At 47.0% G+C, this 15303-nt stretch overlaps 1 protein-coding gene across 3 annotated transcripts in view; it reads right to left on the bottom strand.

The window, feature by feature from the left end:
* The window catches only part of Dlgap2 (DLG associated protein 2), a 688019-nt gene that overhangs the window by 409568 nt on the left and 263148 nt on the right, over positions 1–15303 (bottom strand). The window contains exon 1 of one of the 3 annotated variants that reach the window (XM_075986266.1): positions 8692–9203. The exons of the other annotated variants lie outside the window; for them this stretch is intronic. The gene's annotated coding sequence lies outside the window, so the exon portion shown is untranslated. Of the gene's footprint in view, positions 1–8691; positions 9204–15303 lie in introns of those variants that run through there. 3 annotated transcript variants of the gene reach the window in all.

The raw sequence follows: 15303 nt of genomic DNA, 5'->3' as shown, positions 1-15303 counted from the left end.
TAGTGGGTGAAAGTCCACGAATGGTGTAGATGAGGAACGAAAGAATGGAAGCTCCAGCTCCTCTCCAGCAGTCCCCTCACATGGAGAAGACGGGAGGACACATGCTGTGCCGTGTTTCGGGTTCAGGACACCATCAAAGCAAAGGACGTGGGGAGTGGCTCACAGTCTCTGGAATGATGGCTTCTCACAGAGGAAGTCTACTGCATCTTCCTTTCATGCTTCAAGGGTGCTGGGTGTAAGGACTAACCCTGAGTGTGACTGGACTAGAATAAGACACACATTGGGAGCAGAACCCAGCACACACTTCTGCGCCAACACCCAGGCAGCACGGACTGACCAACAGATAGCATGCTAGTGAGACATCACACACAAACAAAAGAGTCTACCAGGATTCAAACCCAAACAAGTCTTTAGTGGGTTCCTGGAACTCACATACCATGTGGCCCTGTTTGTCTTTTGAGGTTACATTAGAAAATCCCATTCCTGCTTTGAAGAGTTCCTTCCTTACCAAAAAGCAAAAAGCAAAAAACGAAACAAAACACACACACACACAAAAAAAAAAAAACCCTAGGTGAACAAAGATTTTCACTTCACTGAGAGTCACACAAGCTACATAAAATTTAAACACATGCATATTCATTTTGTTGACAATACACCCACATGCTGAAACATGCATACTAGGAAAAGTAATCTAGTCTGTGCACCATGGAGGTGCAGGCTGGGGGAGGAGAGGAACAATGCTCACACAGGCTCATAGTTCTGTTCTAGAGACTGAAATTCCTGAGGAAACTGGGCTAATGGAAAGGGGGAGATTAGATGCAAACGAGGAGGAGCATAGAGGAAGCTCAAGAGAGGTGTGTGTGTGTGTGTGTGTGTGTGTGAGAGAGAGAGAGAGAGAGAGAGAGAGAGAGAGAGAGAGAGAGAGAGAGAGAGAGAGGGAGGGAGGGAGGGAGGGAGGGAGGGAGGGAGGGAGAGGGAGGGAGGGAGGGAGGAAGGGAGGGAGGGAGAGAGAAAGAGAGAGAGAGAGAGAGAGAGAGAGAGAGAGAGAGAGAGAGAGAGAGAGAGAGAGAGAAAGAGAGAGGTCTGAGAGCTGGAAGGACACCAGAGTGTATACTGACTGAATGTTCCCTAAGTCAAAGCTGAAGAAAGCTGCATGCACCAGTGCCTCAAGCTGCACCTGGACACAGGTGACAGTGCCTCCAGCCACACCTGGACATTAGTGACAGTGCCTCGAGCTGCACCTGGAGATTGGGTGACATGTCTCGAGCTGCACCTGGACATGGCAATGTCTCAAGCTGCACCTGGACACGAGTGACAGTGCCTCCAGCTACACCTGGACACGGGTGACAGTGCCTCCAGCTGCACCTGGACACGAGTGACAGTGCCTCCAGCTGCACCTGGACACGGGTGACAGTGCCTCCAGCTGCACCTGGACACGGGTGACAGTGCCTCCAGCTGCACCTGGACACGGGTGACAGTGCCTCCAGCTACACCTGGACACAGGTGACAGTGCCTCCAGCTACACCTGGACACGGGTGACAGTGCCTCCAGCTACACCTGGACACGGGTGACAGTGCCTCCAGCTACACCTGGACACGGGTGACAGTGCCTCCAGCTACACCTGGACACGGGTGACAGTGCCTCGAGCTGCACCTGGACACGAGTGACAGTGCCTCCAGCTGCACCTGGACACGGGTGACAGTGCCTCCAGCTACACCTGGACACGGGTGACAGTGGAGCAGTTTTGCTGACACCCAAGAAGTCACCTTGAAAGTCGCCAGCAGATGGGATCTTAGGTGAGCCTCCCTGCTAGGTTTCTTCAGGCATCCTGTGAGCTATGTGCTGGCTATAACCCACAAGAACATGTGGCAGTGGCTTTAGTTTGGTTCTGGGGACATCTACAAGGGGATGTTTCTATTACACAAAAGTGAAGATCAGAGAAGAGCACCCAGACTCTCTCCTTCTGCCCCGTAAACTGCACCAGGGTACAATCCATAAGAGATCAGCACAATGCACCCAGCAGTAATCCCTTTGGTACTGTGACCTGCTTCCCAAGTAGGCGCCTCAGACCACAAGGCAGCCTGCTGACAACGAGTTCCACCTTCCCCAGAGTGTCCCTAAAATGGTTGTCAAAGTTTTCCTCTAAGCATGAGTAAGAGCTATGTCCAAAGAAGGATCACTCGCCCTGCACCAGGGTCCACGCTGGTACTCGGTGACTGTCACTGCCTCATCGCGCAGTGATAACAAATGAGCACAACCAGAGCAGTGAGGGTCCTCGCAGAGGAGTAAAGTGGTCGGTGTGCACAGAAGGCCGGTGTGCACAGAAGGCCGGTGTGCACAGAAGGCCGGTGTGCACAGAAGGCCGGTGTGCACAGAAGGCCGGTGTGCACAGAAGGAAGGGCAGCTCCGTACGTCTCTCCACTCATGCTTGTGGAAGGGTTCAATGCTATCTCCCCACCCTGTCCTCTTTCAAAAAGAAGGCAATTGTAAGCAATGGGGAGGGTGACAAGAAAAAATGTATGGCTACATCTCTCTCCACCATTCTCCCTAGAAAGCATTAACAACAACAACAACAAAAAAACCAATAAAAGTTATGTCTTTGGTTTCCTTTGCCGTATATTTTACACCAAGGTACAAGCGTTACAGTTTACTGCAGTGGTTCTCAAACTTCCTAATGCTTCTATTGTAATTCCTTAAGCTGTGATGACCCCTCAACCATAAAATTATTTTTGCCTGCTACTCCATAACAATAATTCTACTACTGTTTTTGAATCGTAATATATATATCTGATATGCAGGATATATATATGACCGTGAAAGGGTCATGTGACCCCCCAAAGGGATTGTTACCCATAGGCTGAGAGCTGCTGGTTTACTGGTAGGGTGGTGGGACCTGGCATATAAGAATCTGTTTCTCTCCTCGTGGGGTCTAGATGTGGAAGCCAGCAGTTTCATCTTCCCCAACACCTGTCCAGCTGGGTCTGCTGACCCTCACCTTCTCTCCAGCCAGTCCTTTCGAGAAGACCGCCCTAGCAAAAGTGATCTGGGGAACAATCGCTCCACCAGAAATATCCGTCTGTGCTGCATCCTTCTTCCAGCGACTAAAAATGTTGTCACCGTGTCAGCGGCAACAAATGTGTGTGTCTGCAGCACAGAGCAGGCTATCTGTCATACTCGAGCGGGGCGTTCCGAGGGTTTGTTTTTGTTAGCAGAACTTTATTTCTATTAGGAAATAAAGACTCTGTGAGTCTTCCAAGGTCTGGACTGGCCAAGGTATGAAACACCTGAAGTAGACTCTGATCCCTGTGGAGCCCTGGCACTGTGAGCTGTGTGGCCCCACTGCTTTAGACTCACTTGTAGAGCACCCACTCTTGGAGTACCGTCTAGAAAGACGAGTGAGGTATACTGTCAGAAGAGGCGGTGGCAGTTACTCTGCCCAGGGCATAAGATCCCAGAGTTGGGAACAAGGGTGGGAGTTCTTCAGCGGCCCCATTGGATCGTCTCCCCTCTCCCTGCCTTCACCTCCTCCTCTGGTTTCCTTTCTTCTCTTCCTGGCACTAGAATTTACCCCTAGTATTAGGAAAACACTGCCCAAGAAATGGACACGGAAACACTGCTGTCTAGTGATGAAACCTGAGCTGAGAAGGGTCCAGACTCACAATGTGGAGCTGACCCCAGGGAGTCGTGTAAAGGCAGGATCTCTATTCTTTGCTTGTAAGGATGCAGAAGACTATGGTCACCTTGAGGGACATCTTGGAAGACTCTTGCAAAATTGAACATAACCAGAACACAAGCTGGTATGGCTGGGCTTCACTCCTAACTGACCAGCTGGACACCCTTCAGTGAATGGGTGGTGATAGCTATCTGAAGAGTAGAATATCACTCAGCAGTAGAATGAAATAAGCTAGCATCATGGGAAGTTAATAAGGGTTTGACTTGAGCCAGAAGGTACATGTACCATGTAGCGCATGTGCTCAACAGGTGGCCACAAAACCCTACCCTCAGAATGATGGGAAAGGCCCAGCTCCTGTGCCTTCTACCCTGTGGATATAAATAAAAGGATCAAGATAAACCCTTCATCCACCAAAGCCAAACACAGGAAAGCAGAACTGGCCAATCAGCGAGGCTCCAGGCCAAGATGCCAAGGACTCTAGGCCACTGTGTTAGCAGCTAAGAGGCCAGGGAGACCAGAGCAAAGGAAGAGTGTGTGTGTTGGTGATTATGTGGAGTGTGACTAAGACCCTGGTGCTGTCTAGCTTTCGTCAACTTGACACAAGCTGGAGTCATTTGGGAAGAGTGAACCTCAACTGAGAAAGTGACCCCACAAAATTGGCTTGTGGAGCACTTCCTTGATTGACTGATGATTGGCGTAGAAGAATCCAGCCCACTGTGGGAAGTGTCAGCTCTGGGCAGATGATCCTGGTTTGGTAAAGATGCAGTAAGCAGCATCCTCCAGTCCTTGCTCCAGTTCCTACCTGAAGGTCTGTACCTTGAGTGCCTGCCCTGACTTCTCCCAGTGACGGAATGACCTGAAATACACCCTGTCCTCCTCTAGCTGCTTTTGTCATGGTATCTATCATGGCAACTGGAATCCTGAGACAGGCCCTGCTGAAACACACGCCGCTAGGATTCACTTCTGGGAGCACCCTACTGTCATTGTCCTGCAGAGGATGGATTCTCTCAGCCTCGGCTTCAGAGACCAACTGCGAAGGGCGATGGGTGGAGGGAGTCATCCTTATTAACCCATCCTGTACCCTGACCCAGGAAGCAGGACTAAGAGACTGTACTTCAGGAATACCATCTATGCATAAGAGTCACACCCTTAAGTCAAGGACTGGGGCAAGGAACTCAGAAAAGGTCCAAGGAGGACCTCTGCATGCTCACCAGAGCTCTGCCCAGCGTTTCCTCTTAAACTAAAAATCACAAATAGCTTAAGAAGCCATCTTGGAATTCCTAGAGTCCATGTTACTCAGATACATTAGTGGATGACACATTTATCGCGTATGTGTTTATTTGTGTTTGCATGTGTGCATGCCACCGCTCACATATAGAGGTCAGGTGGAGGTCAGAGGACAATTTTCAAGAGTTAATTCTCTCGTTCTACCATCTGGGTCCCAAATGTCAAACTCAGACAAGTGCCTTTATCCAGAGTCTTGTCACCAGCCCCAGCCTATAGAACTATCTGTGGATGCTAGCCATCAGGATTCTCCGTCTCTGATATGGAAGGAAAATGTATAGGAATGAGAGAACCAGACACGAAGGCGCACTGCATACGCTAACCTGAGAAGACATCCGAGTGACAGTGAATTAGAAGGAAGACATGAACAAATGCTTGCTATGACCATCTGTGAAGGCTGCACGTGCAGCTCTCTGCAGTGTTGTGATCCACGCTGAGGCACCACCTCAAAACATGCAACTGCAACTCAGAGACCAGTGTCTCAGTTATTCCAAAGCCAGAAAACAAGATGCAGAGGGTTTAGCCACAAAAGAAAAACAGAAAGTTCTCGCAGAATTGTTTCACTCTCACCCCTTAACAATCAGCACACTTTTAACCAAAATATGTGGACAAGAAAGCAATTCCACAGTAGCCATTCTTCACAAAGAGATGTTACGACTTTTGTATCGACGCTAGTCATATATAAAAAAAAAAAAAAAAAAAAAAAAAAAACGCTAACTTCACTACCAGCCACTAGATAATGATCTAGTAAGCACATTTCAGGTAACACCTGCATCTCCAAACACAACTTCCCAATTCCGAGAGCAAGAGCAAGTCAATGAGTAGTACTGTGTGCTCAAAGCCTGGGGTAGATAACTGGGATTGCAGCGGCTGGGTGCATAAAGGAAGCACACCATTAGCATGTGGAGGTGTGACTGATTCAGAAATATCCCACACACTGTACACTGGCTGGAAACACACAGTGTGTAGGTGTCTGGTTTTATCTCGAGGCTCAATACCAACGGCGCTGCCAGCATCCTTTCTAACTACCGTTTCACCTCCTTTGACATCTGTAGCTCTTCCTCACCAGCCTTCCTTGCTCTCTTCACAGGCTAGCTGTGGAGGACGTCAGGGATCGGGTGTATGGACGGTGAGGTGGGGGCTGGTTCCGGCAGGTTGAAGAAAGATAAGAAAGAAAGATGATGCTAGGGGGACCATATTTCTAACACAGTGCAGAGGACTACAGAGCTCTGTCTCCCCCCGCCCACCCCCACACACAGTCAAGGGTCTGGGAGTTCAGTGGCCAGCACTGACTGACTCCTTCACTGTATTCAGTGCACTTCCCTGATACACAGACTCACTCACTGAAGGAGAAACAAAAAATAAAACTAGAGCAAGAAAAATGGCTCAGAAGGCAGAAGCACTTGCCACACAAGCCCAATAATCCTTCGTTCAGTCCTGGACCTCTGACAAGAGCTAGATGTACATGCATGTGTAGTGCCTACTCTCCCACAGGCAGAGAGAATGTGGGGACAGGAAAATTGGCCAGAAGGTCACAGGCCAGATAGCCTGAAGTACCCCATCACTGGCAGAGACAAGACAGATCTTGCCTTAATAAGGGGAAAGGCAAGAACTCTTTCCCCAAAGCCACCCTCTGACCTCCGTACACACACACACACACACACACAGAGCACTCCATACAGACATACCTCAAAACAAACTTCAAATATTAAAAATAAAAACAAAAAATTGTATTTGTATCTATAAGAAAATGACACTACTCTAGAAAGCCAAAATCCGCGCATGATTTTGAGGTCATGCCTACTAGACCGAGAGTGAACTAAAGTGTGAGCAGGAAATAAGCAACGGCCGTGACACCCAGCACCACAGGTCAGCTGTGGAAGGCCTGCCAGCCGTCACGCCAGAGACCGACGTGTCCATCCTGTGGCTGTGTTTACCAATGAACACTGCTACAATGCAGTCCTTCGCGCCTACCTTTTCCCTTTTTGCTTTAAATATCCCGAAGCGCTTTGGTTTAAAACAAAACAGTACTCATTAGTGGCAGGCACTTTCGCGTGGAATAACAGCTGCCTGTGACGGCAGGGCTGAAACTTAGTGAAAGAGACGGTGGCCTGCTCCTCTGGTAGACGTCTAACTGTGCCGTCATCTCCACGTCTCTCTATGCTCTCTCTAACTTGGGCTACAAATTCAACCAAAGGCTGGGACATCCATGCCCTTCTGGGATGTCACGTGCCACCCCGTGAGCCCTCTGGGATGAAGGGCAAGGGTGACAGGTGACTGCGGGTAATGAAATACTTGTTGCTCAATAAAGCATGATTCACAAGGCTGGGTAAAGTCCAAGTGGCTGGTCCTAATATGAGAATAGACGCAAGGCTATAAAATCGCCTCTGGACATTAAGCTCCTGTCGGATGACAGACCTGAGCTCTGGGGATGAAATTATGAATGAAGCAGTCGATATCCACCTGGAAACGGAGAAGCCAATGGCAGCTTCTCTCTGGACATGCTCAGTCCTTTGCAGAGTGTAAGCCCTCCCTGTGAAAACCCGGCCATTTCTAACAGAAATTTGTACAGCCCGTGACTACCCAGATGCAGAGGTAACAACAAGTCTCTTTAGTGACGTACTGGAAAGGGGCCAGATGTGGCCGCTCTATTTAGAGAGGTGTGTGTCCTTTTCCCAGGGAAGACCAAAACCGAAATGAAACACGTCCACGGAACATAGTGAGAAGGAGGCATGCGGGAGGAAAGACTATACCAGCACACCTCGCCTTCATCCCTACGGCTCACTCATGCAAGGCTGGTACCATCCACATCAGATGTACCCCATTACCCAGTTCCTCACAGAAAAAAAAAATCCTTCCTGGCTGGTGGGTTCTCAGAGCTCCTTGTCACACTGTCCACTCCAAAGCATGCTCCATCCAAAACCTCAGCAATTCCATGACACTTGCCCACCATCTCCTCCCAGAGAGCAGAGGAGGGTTACTTGGTGTAAGCACTAAATTAGTGCTTTGGAAGGGGCTCTGGTTCTAAAGGCAGGCATGGCCAGCACTTCCCAGCAGGTACCCATCCGGCACCTCTCTCTCCCCTTTCATCCTATTCAATGCAGCTGGGAAGAGCTCAGAACCCCTCAGTGCACTCAGCAACACAAAGGAAGCCCTCTCTGCAGGCTTCTCTCTCTGGCTAGCCTATGAAACATCGGTTTAATAACCTCTGGTCCCGGGCTTTACTCCTTTCCATAGGATCACAGAACCCACAGCCCAGCTGCCACATCTTTGCTGAAATAAAAAGGAGAGCCAGCCAAAACAGTGCTTGCATTAGAGACTGATCCGGTATTTGGTGATTATCAGCATGATCGTTAATTGGAGAGAAGACAGAACTTGTCTTTCTATAATGGCAATACAGTAGTCCTGTGCAAAAACATCTCCCCCAAGTCCCCCAGGGCAGGAAAGATGCTCCCTGGATTGCAGTGTTGCTAGTCTCCTGTCTGCCACTACTGTCTACCAAGACACGAGTATTTCACTTATAAAAGCAGTGCAACCTAGGTCTATGAAACAGGGCAATGAAAGAAAGAAAGAAAATTTAAAAAAAAACATGCTGCAAAGTACAGAGAGGTAAGCAGCTATTAGGTTAGCTGGTCGAGTGCTTATCAGTCAAGTATCATCTCCCAGAGGCCACGGCACTAGTAAAGTATACATCCAAGACACAAAAAGTAAGGAATGAGTCATCCTTGACTTACCGAAGCAAGACTCCCGCTGCACGGTTTGCAGTATCCAAATGTGAAGAGCAGGCAGCTCCTCAGCAGATGGGGAGCTGTGTATGCAGGGGCACTTCAACCTCGCTGCAACGCAAGGAGGAGGCCGGGGTGACCAAGTGAGTGGTCACAGCTCCAGTCAGTCTCAGCCTGAACCAGGCTGCCACGGCACTCTGCAAAACAGGCACACTGCAGCAGCACGGTGGCAGGCATAGGATCCCTATGCATGTCCCATATAGTCAAGCGTAATAGAAAACATGGATCTGGAGTGGATTCCATGTGGATATGGGGGCTGCCTGGCACGGAGCGGAAAAGGCGAGCTCTCTGCTCCTAACAAAATTAGCCATGGAGATGGGCGCCTTGATTAGAGTGCAGTGTTATCCCCCCGGGACGTCAATTACCCAGAGCAGGTGCTCTGTCTCCTGCTCTCTCAGATAAATGCCTATAATCTCATTTCACAAACGATCCCTATTTAGACAGGAGCCACCTATTGTGATGATATCATTTGCTCTAGTAGCCATAAATGGGCAACTTCCTACGGAGCGTCACAGAGCTGACGACACAGGTCTTCATAAAAGTGAGTGGGCAGGGTGTTCGGAGAGGCCCGTCCACATGAGTAGCTCATGTCGAGAGTCTGCGCTCCCTGGCATCTGAAAAGTCACAGAGAAAGGGGACCGCCTTCCACTCTAATCCTTCCGAATGCTGGCAGAGAAAAGAGCCAACTCCAGTCAGTTGGAGAAAATGGGAGAGCAGGTCAGAGACCCCTGGCATCTACACATCCCCCTACCTGCCCTGACTGGAGGTGTGCAGGCAGAAAAATAACCTTTTTCTTCGCAGCCAAGCTCAGGTCCTTTAGGTATTGCTGTTCTCTGAAGTACAGAAACTCCACCCCAGGAGGCAAACACTATACACAAGACTCCTAAATGGAAATAAGACAGTGATATGGCAAAGGTGATAAAAGTCTTAGGTGTTTGATGGCTGACCAAATTACTATGCCTAAAACCTCACTTTTAGCAGAATAACCTCCTCTAGAACCACATGCAGAATAACCAGAGTCTGGATTTCTTCGAGCTTTGGAATTCCTACACTATCAGTTCTACAGAGCTAGTGGCTGGAAAAGACCAAGTATAACAGGACAGCTGCTTAGCCTGGCCACCGTGCCAATACTGCAGGAGGCATTCAGAAACACAGTCCTAGTAAACAAACAAACAAACATCCACGAGCTACTCCGGCGGCACAGACAGCCTACGTGGGAACGGCAAGGATCCTACCAAGCAATTCATTGTTCATAAGACTGGCTTTGTACAGGACACCTCATGTTTACACCAACTTAACTAATGTAGACTAGCATGCTCCTGCTGTGGTTCAATGCCTTAAGATGCAAAGTTGCAGTGTGTTGCTACCGGTCTGAGGGGATTTGCTTTGGGGCCCCATTCGGAAGATGTGCTGTGGTCACTTGGGGGCAGAGAAGCACTCCCAGCTCACAAAACCCTGCGTTAATATTCTAGATAGAAAACAGTAAAGTGATCCAAGCTTCCTTCAGTTTGCCTCACCATCAGACCAGGTGACTGGAAGGAACAACTGTAACACAAAGGACACTGAAGATCTCTTTTGAGAAAGCAGGCTGCCTGCCATAGGATGTGCTGATGTTACTCAGCACAGATGTTGCCTCAACCAGTGGAGAAGGTTAAATGCTTTCCCCCAACCCCATCTCACAAATCTATGACTATTTGGATCCCCATGATGCGATATTACTTAGAAACAGGTCTTTGTAGGCATAATTGTGGATCTTGAGATGAGATCACTCTATAATTAACGAAGGCCAATGACAGGTGTCCCAGAACACTGACTCAATGTGAGGACAGGCAAACTGAGGACTAGACTAATGGGTCTCCAGCCAAAGAATGCCAAGGTCTCCAGTCAACACCAGGCTCTGAGAAGAGGCATGGAATGGACCCCCTAGAACTGGCAGAATAAACCAGTTCCTCAGCCTGCACCTCACAGTCAGAGTCTGAGCTCCAGAGCCAAGAGAGAATTAGTACCCGCTGTCTGGATCACTACCTATGGTGCTGTTCCCTCCTGAGCACTTGGCAGTCCACTTCTGGTTCTGGAGCACTGTATGATGACATCACAGAGAAAGTACTCAAGCAAGACTCGGACTCCTTCACTACAATGTCTCGTCAGTGGCTCCTTGTTGTCTAGACATCTTCTGTTTCACTGAAGACCACGAGATTAGAGTCTCTGGTCATTAAACAACTGACTCAAAATCCAAAGAAAATGGCAGTGCTATGACCCCATGGTCCTCTGTGACCTGCTGACCGATGGAGCACTTCTCTGCGCTGGGGAGTCACCCTCTCCTGGTAATTCATCCTTGCCCAGAATCTATAGGTAATGAATCCATTCACCAGTTTTTCGCCAGTGGGAGGGATCCCAGACAATACTGAAGCTGGAGGGCGGGGCCTCAGCTAATGGTGAAATGGAAGAGTGGCACCTGAGCTTGTGATGAAAGGGAGGATGAAGCCTGGGGCAAAGCAGACATCGGAGAGCAGGGTCTTGGTCAAGGAGGACAGTGGGAAGTGGGCCCTGGGGGGACGCATAAATAGGACAGTGAGGTCTCAGGTTATTATGGGATGAGGAGGGGACCGTCTTGGGTAAAGATGACAAAGAGAGTGAGGACTTGGATAAGAATGGCACTGGAAGGTGCATGGGGTAAGGATGGCACTCTAGGGTGAGCTTTGGGTCAGGAAACAGGATGTTGCATTGTCTTTACACTCAACAGGTTCTCTATCAAGTGGTGGGGAGAGAGGACTGAACAGATCAGAGCAGATGTGTCAAGTATGCTGGGAGGAAGAGGAACATCCGTTCAGGATGAAGAGGCACCGGCACCTTGTACTAAGGGATCCCCGGGACCATGTGGTTTGCTCATCTGCCTCCTGATAGCCTAGAGGGTGGTACTGTTTGCATTACATTCCACAGCAAACGAAACAAAAGCACATGAGCCATCTGGATCAGAGGTGGCTCCAGAACTAATATGCTCCTGTCCAAAACACGATCTCATATGGAAAGCAGAGACCAGGGTGATCGGCAGTACCCCAGACCTGGTAAACAACTAGAGTCTTCTAGAAACGAGGATTAGGAAGTCACTGTAACCAGGGTGACTTGGGACACCTGGCATATGCAGGACCAACTAAGCACAACTGAGAAGAATTGTGGCATTGTTGAAAGTTGGGTTCCTAGAAGACCAAGTAAGGTGTAGATGAAATCACTAATGGGGACAGGGTGGGCCATTCTGTGACCTCCTTGGCTTGTGCCACTAACAGGAGCTCTGCTTGCATCTTCTCAGACCGATATTCCCTTTCTCACTATAACCATGAGCTACTAAATAAAGGTTTGCCATATATTTTCCATGCCTTTGAATGGCAGTTTTTCGCCATCTCTTTGTAGGCAAACATAAGTGCATGTTTCCACCAGGGAAACCGATGAGGCTATGGGGAAATCTGCACAGAAACACCACCGGTATGTTTCTTGACTTCCGAAGCAGAAGTCAGATATATGCTTAAATATCACCAAGGAGTAGCTGGGCCTTTAGCCTATCTGGCTTAGATGTGACTCAGAACAACTGTAGTAGGGACAAGCTCATCAATGGCCAGTACACAGTCGCTCAGTTGATGGCCGTAAAATTGTTAGCTAGCTCTAAGAAGCCAGTGTGACCACCCAAGTAAATCTCCTTTTTTGCCCTTTGCTGACCTAATTCACATTGCTAAAATGCCTCCAGATTGTTGAAACTTGACCCAAGGCTGGTTTGGAGATCTCTGCTCAGGATGGCACAAAGCTATCTCAGTGTTGTATGGATGGATTTCACTGCTCAAAGTGGCTAGATCTGGATGCTCAGTGATGTGGTCTACCCTACATAGACTGCTGTGGCGTGGAGGCTGGGCAGGGTTCATCAGGAATGCAGCTGCTTCTTACAGCTCAGCCCAGGTGACAACCTCCTTTAAAGCACCCGTGTTAACTTCTTATTCCCAGGAGGAAAGGCAAAATGAAAAACCAACACCCTTTGCTGGTAAATTAGGTCACAAGCCAACCACCCTTATGCAAGCAATGCTCCTTTTGAAGACTGAACAAGGGTACAAAAAAAAAATCTAGCCTTAAGAACCACTGAGTTCCTTGAAGCTTGCTATCAGTAGACTTTTCACAATCAGAGATTCACACAGAACCACAAGAAAAGGAGAGCATGTGCTCATGTTTTATTCAACCTCTGGGGTCTGGTTCCGAATCCAGAATGAAGGATTTACAGGCTGGTAAACAAGAGAGCTGGAACATCAACACCTTTCTTATTTCTGTAGCCGTAAGCTCCAAAGTCTCAACAAGTACTTTGTTTTGCGACATTAAATTAAAGATTAGCTGCTCTTTTGTTTTCTGGCAACACATTTTACCCTCTCCTGTTGATATCAATGAACAAATTCGCCATTTTCAAGAATGAAAGGCCACAAGCTGCTTGGAGCCAAGGGCCCCGGAGGATCTGGTTCTCCTGATCCCTGTTCGCATCGACAGAAAGCCAGCACTGAGGCTCAGTACGGAGATTCCTAATCCTCTCTCAGAAACAAATGTGAAAAATCAAAAGGAAGCACAACCAGTAAATTGCAAACAATAAATCAACTACATGGTTCTCAGGGCAACACTACTTAGAGCTATCCAGAGTTAGAATAATTAACCAATGATGATTTATCCCCTTGTTTACATACAGTAAAAACAGTAATAAAAATATAGTGAACTTGAAAATACATACACACAGCATTTAAATATTTGGTTAACATAAGTTGCAATATGTAAGTCAACTTTACCTGTGATTGTTAGAGAGCATTTTAATTTGTCTTTTGTTATTTATGTTAATAGCGATGGCTAATAACCAATTCAATTTATCTTAACTTCATGCATATATAATGAAGAATATGAGTGACAAGCGTCAAAATTATCCTCATATTAAGGACTTTCACAGGTTCTAAGCATAAAATTTCACAATGAAAGCCACAGTTCAGAGATATTTTCCTACAGTAAAATGGATATCTTAGGGTAGGCTTTGCCAACTTGAAAGTATCAATCTACAAATCTCTCCTCAGTTTCTTCAAGGATAGTTATATTTTTGACTCAGAGAAGATGAATGCAGAAGGTTCAGCTTGGAGTTAGTATTTATTTATTGAGCTGGTAGTTCAATGTTCTTGGAAATTCTCAAACATAGCCACATTAATTCACCTGCTCCAATACGGCAGACAGTATTCTTCTTCTGCAAGGGGAAAATCAGAGCTCTGTGAAAAAGAAAATCCCACTTGTGGAGCTTCTAATCTGAGAAGGACAAACTTAATACCCAGAGTGACCGGGCTAGGAGGTACAGAATCAGGCATGGTGGCAGTGGGATTCCTCAGGCACAACAATCAGAGCCCCATCCACCACAGAGTCTGCCAACATGACCACATCGCATCTTTCCAAACATTCTTTTATATAGACCAACTGCTGCTCCTTACATCTGAAAACCAAAAACACCAGGAAGGCACTGGATGGTTCCAAATTACTGTCCTGAGTTAAGGTAAAACATAAATTGGTTTGCTTGTTCAACAAGTTGAAGATAAAATTCTTTTTTCTTTCTTTTTGGTTTTGTCTTTCAAGACAGGGTCTTTCTGTTCAACAGTTCTGACTGTCCTGGAACTTGCTCTATAGACCAGGCTCTCCTCAAACTCACAGAGATCCACCTGCCTCTGCCTCGTGAGTGCTGGGATTAAAGGTGTGGGTCACCTCGCCTGGCTGAAGATCAAACTCTTAATGAACTTGTCCCTATTGTACACTCTAAAATGCATTTTGTGATCAAATATCACAGCCTGTGATGGCCTGATTTTACCCCACATCTACTGCATGGTATCAAGTCTCAGCACAATGCTTCTGGGGAGATGGACAGTTGTGAACATCTGAAATGTTCTAATAACACAAGTAACATTTTCTGTGCTGTGAGCCCAACATGCATTGCTATAGGAGCAAACTATATTTAATTTTGTATGCGCAATTATTGTTTAGTGAAGAGAAAACTATTTTTGTGTACTACTGGCTAAGAAGGCTGTTATTATTTTGTTCTGGTCCTTTTTCTAAAGCAAATAAGAGCATTAATGAAAACATTTGATAATAAAAAAGTCTAGGTAAATGATGCTTTTCCTCTGTAACTTGGGCATTTGTAAGTAGCTCACTCTCAGTACCTAGGAAAGTTTTTTAAACTTGACCAACATGGCAACAGAAAAAAACAACACTGCAAACATCTCAAATCCAAATATTCCTAACAATTTTCATTTCTGTGAGATTGGTGGGGTTTTTCTGTTTTTTTGGTTTTTGTTTTTTACTTAAACTGAGAATTTAACCATTATCTAATCATTGCAGAGAGAGGAGAATGACAGTGCTAAGTATTTTTTATTTAATTACATATTGTTAAAGAAATCCATGGACTATACGAAACCTTACAGAACTGTAATATATTCTCCTAACTATAAATATAAATCTAAGGCAGCTCATTTAATACCGATTTTAAAGAGGTGAATGTCACTGGGTTTTAATACA

The sequence above is a fragment of the Microtus pennsylvanicus genome, chromosome 9 (genome assembly GCF_037038515.1).
Source record: "Microtus pennsylvanicus isolate mMicPen1 chromosome 9, mMicPen1.hap1, whole genome shotgun sequence".
NCBI classification, from domain to species: domain Eukaryota; kingdom Metazoa; phylum Chordata; class Mammalia; order Rodentia; family Cricetidae; genus Microtus; species Microtus pennsylvanicus.
The sequence above is the reverse complement of the archived record's forward strand: the minus strand, read 5'-3'. Positions and strand labels throughout refer to the sequence as shown.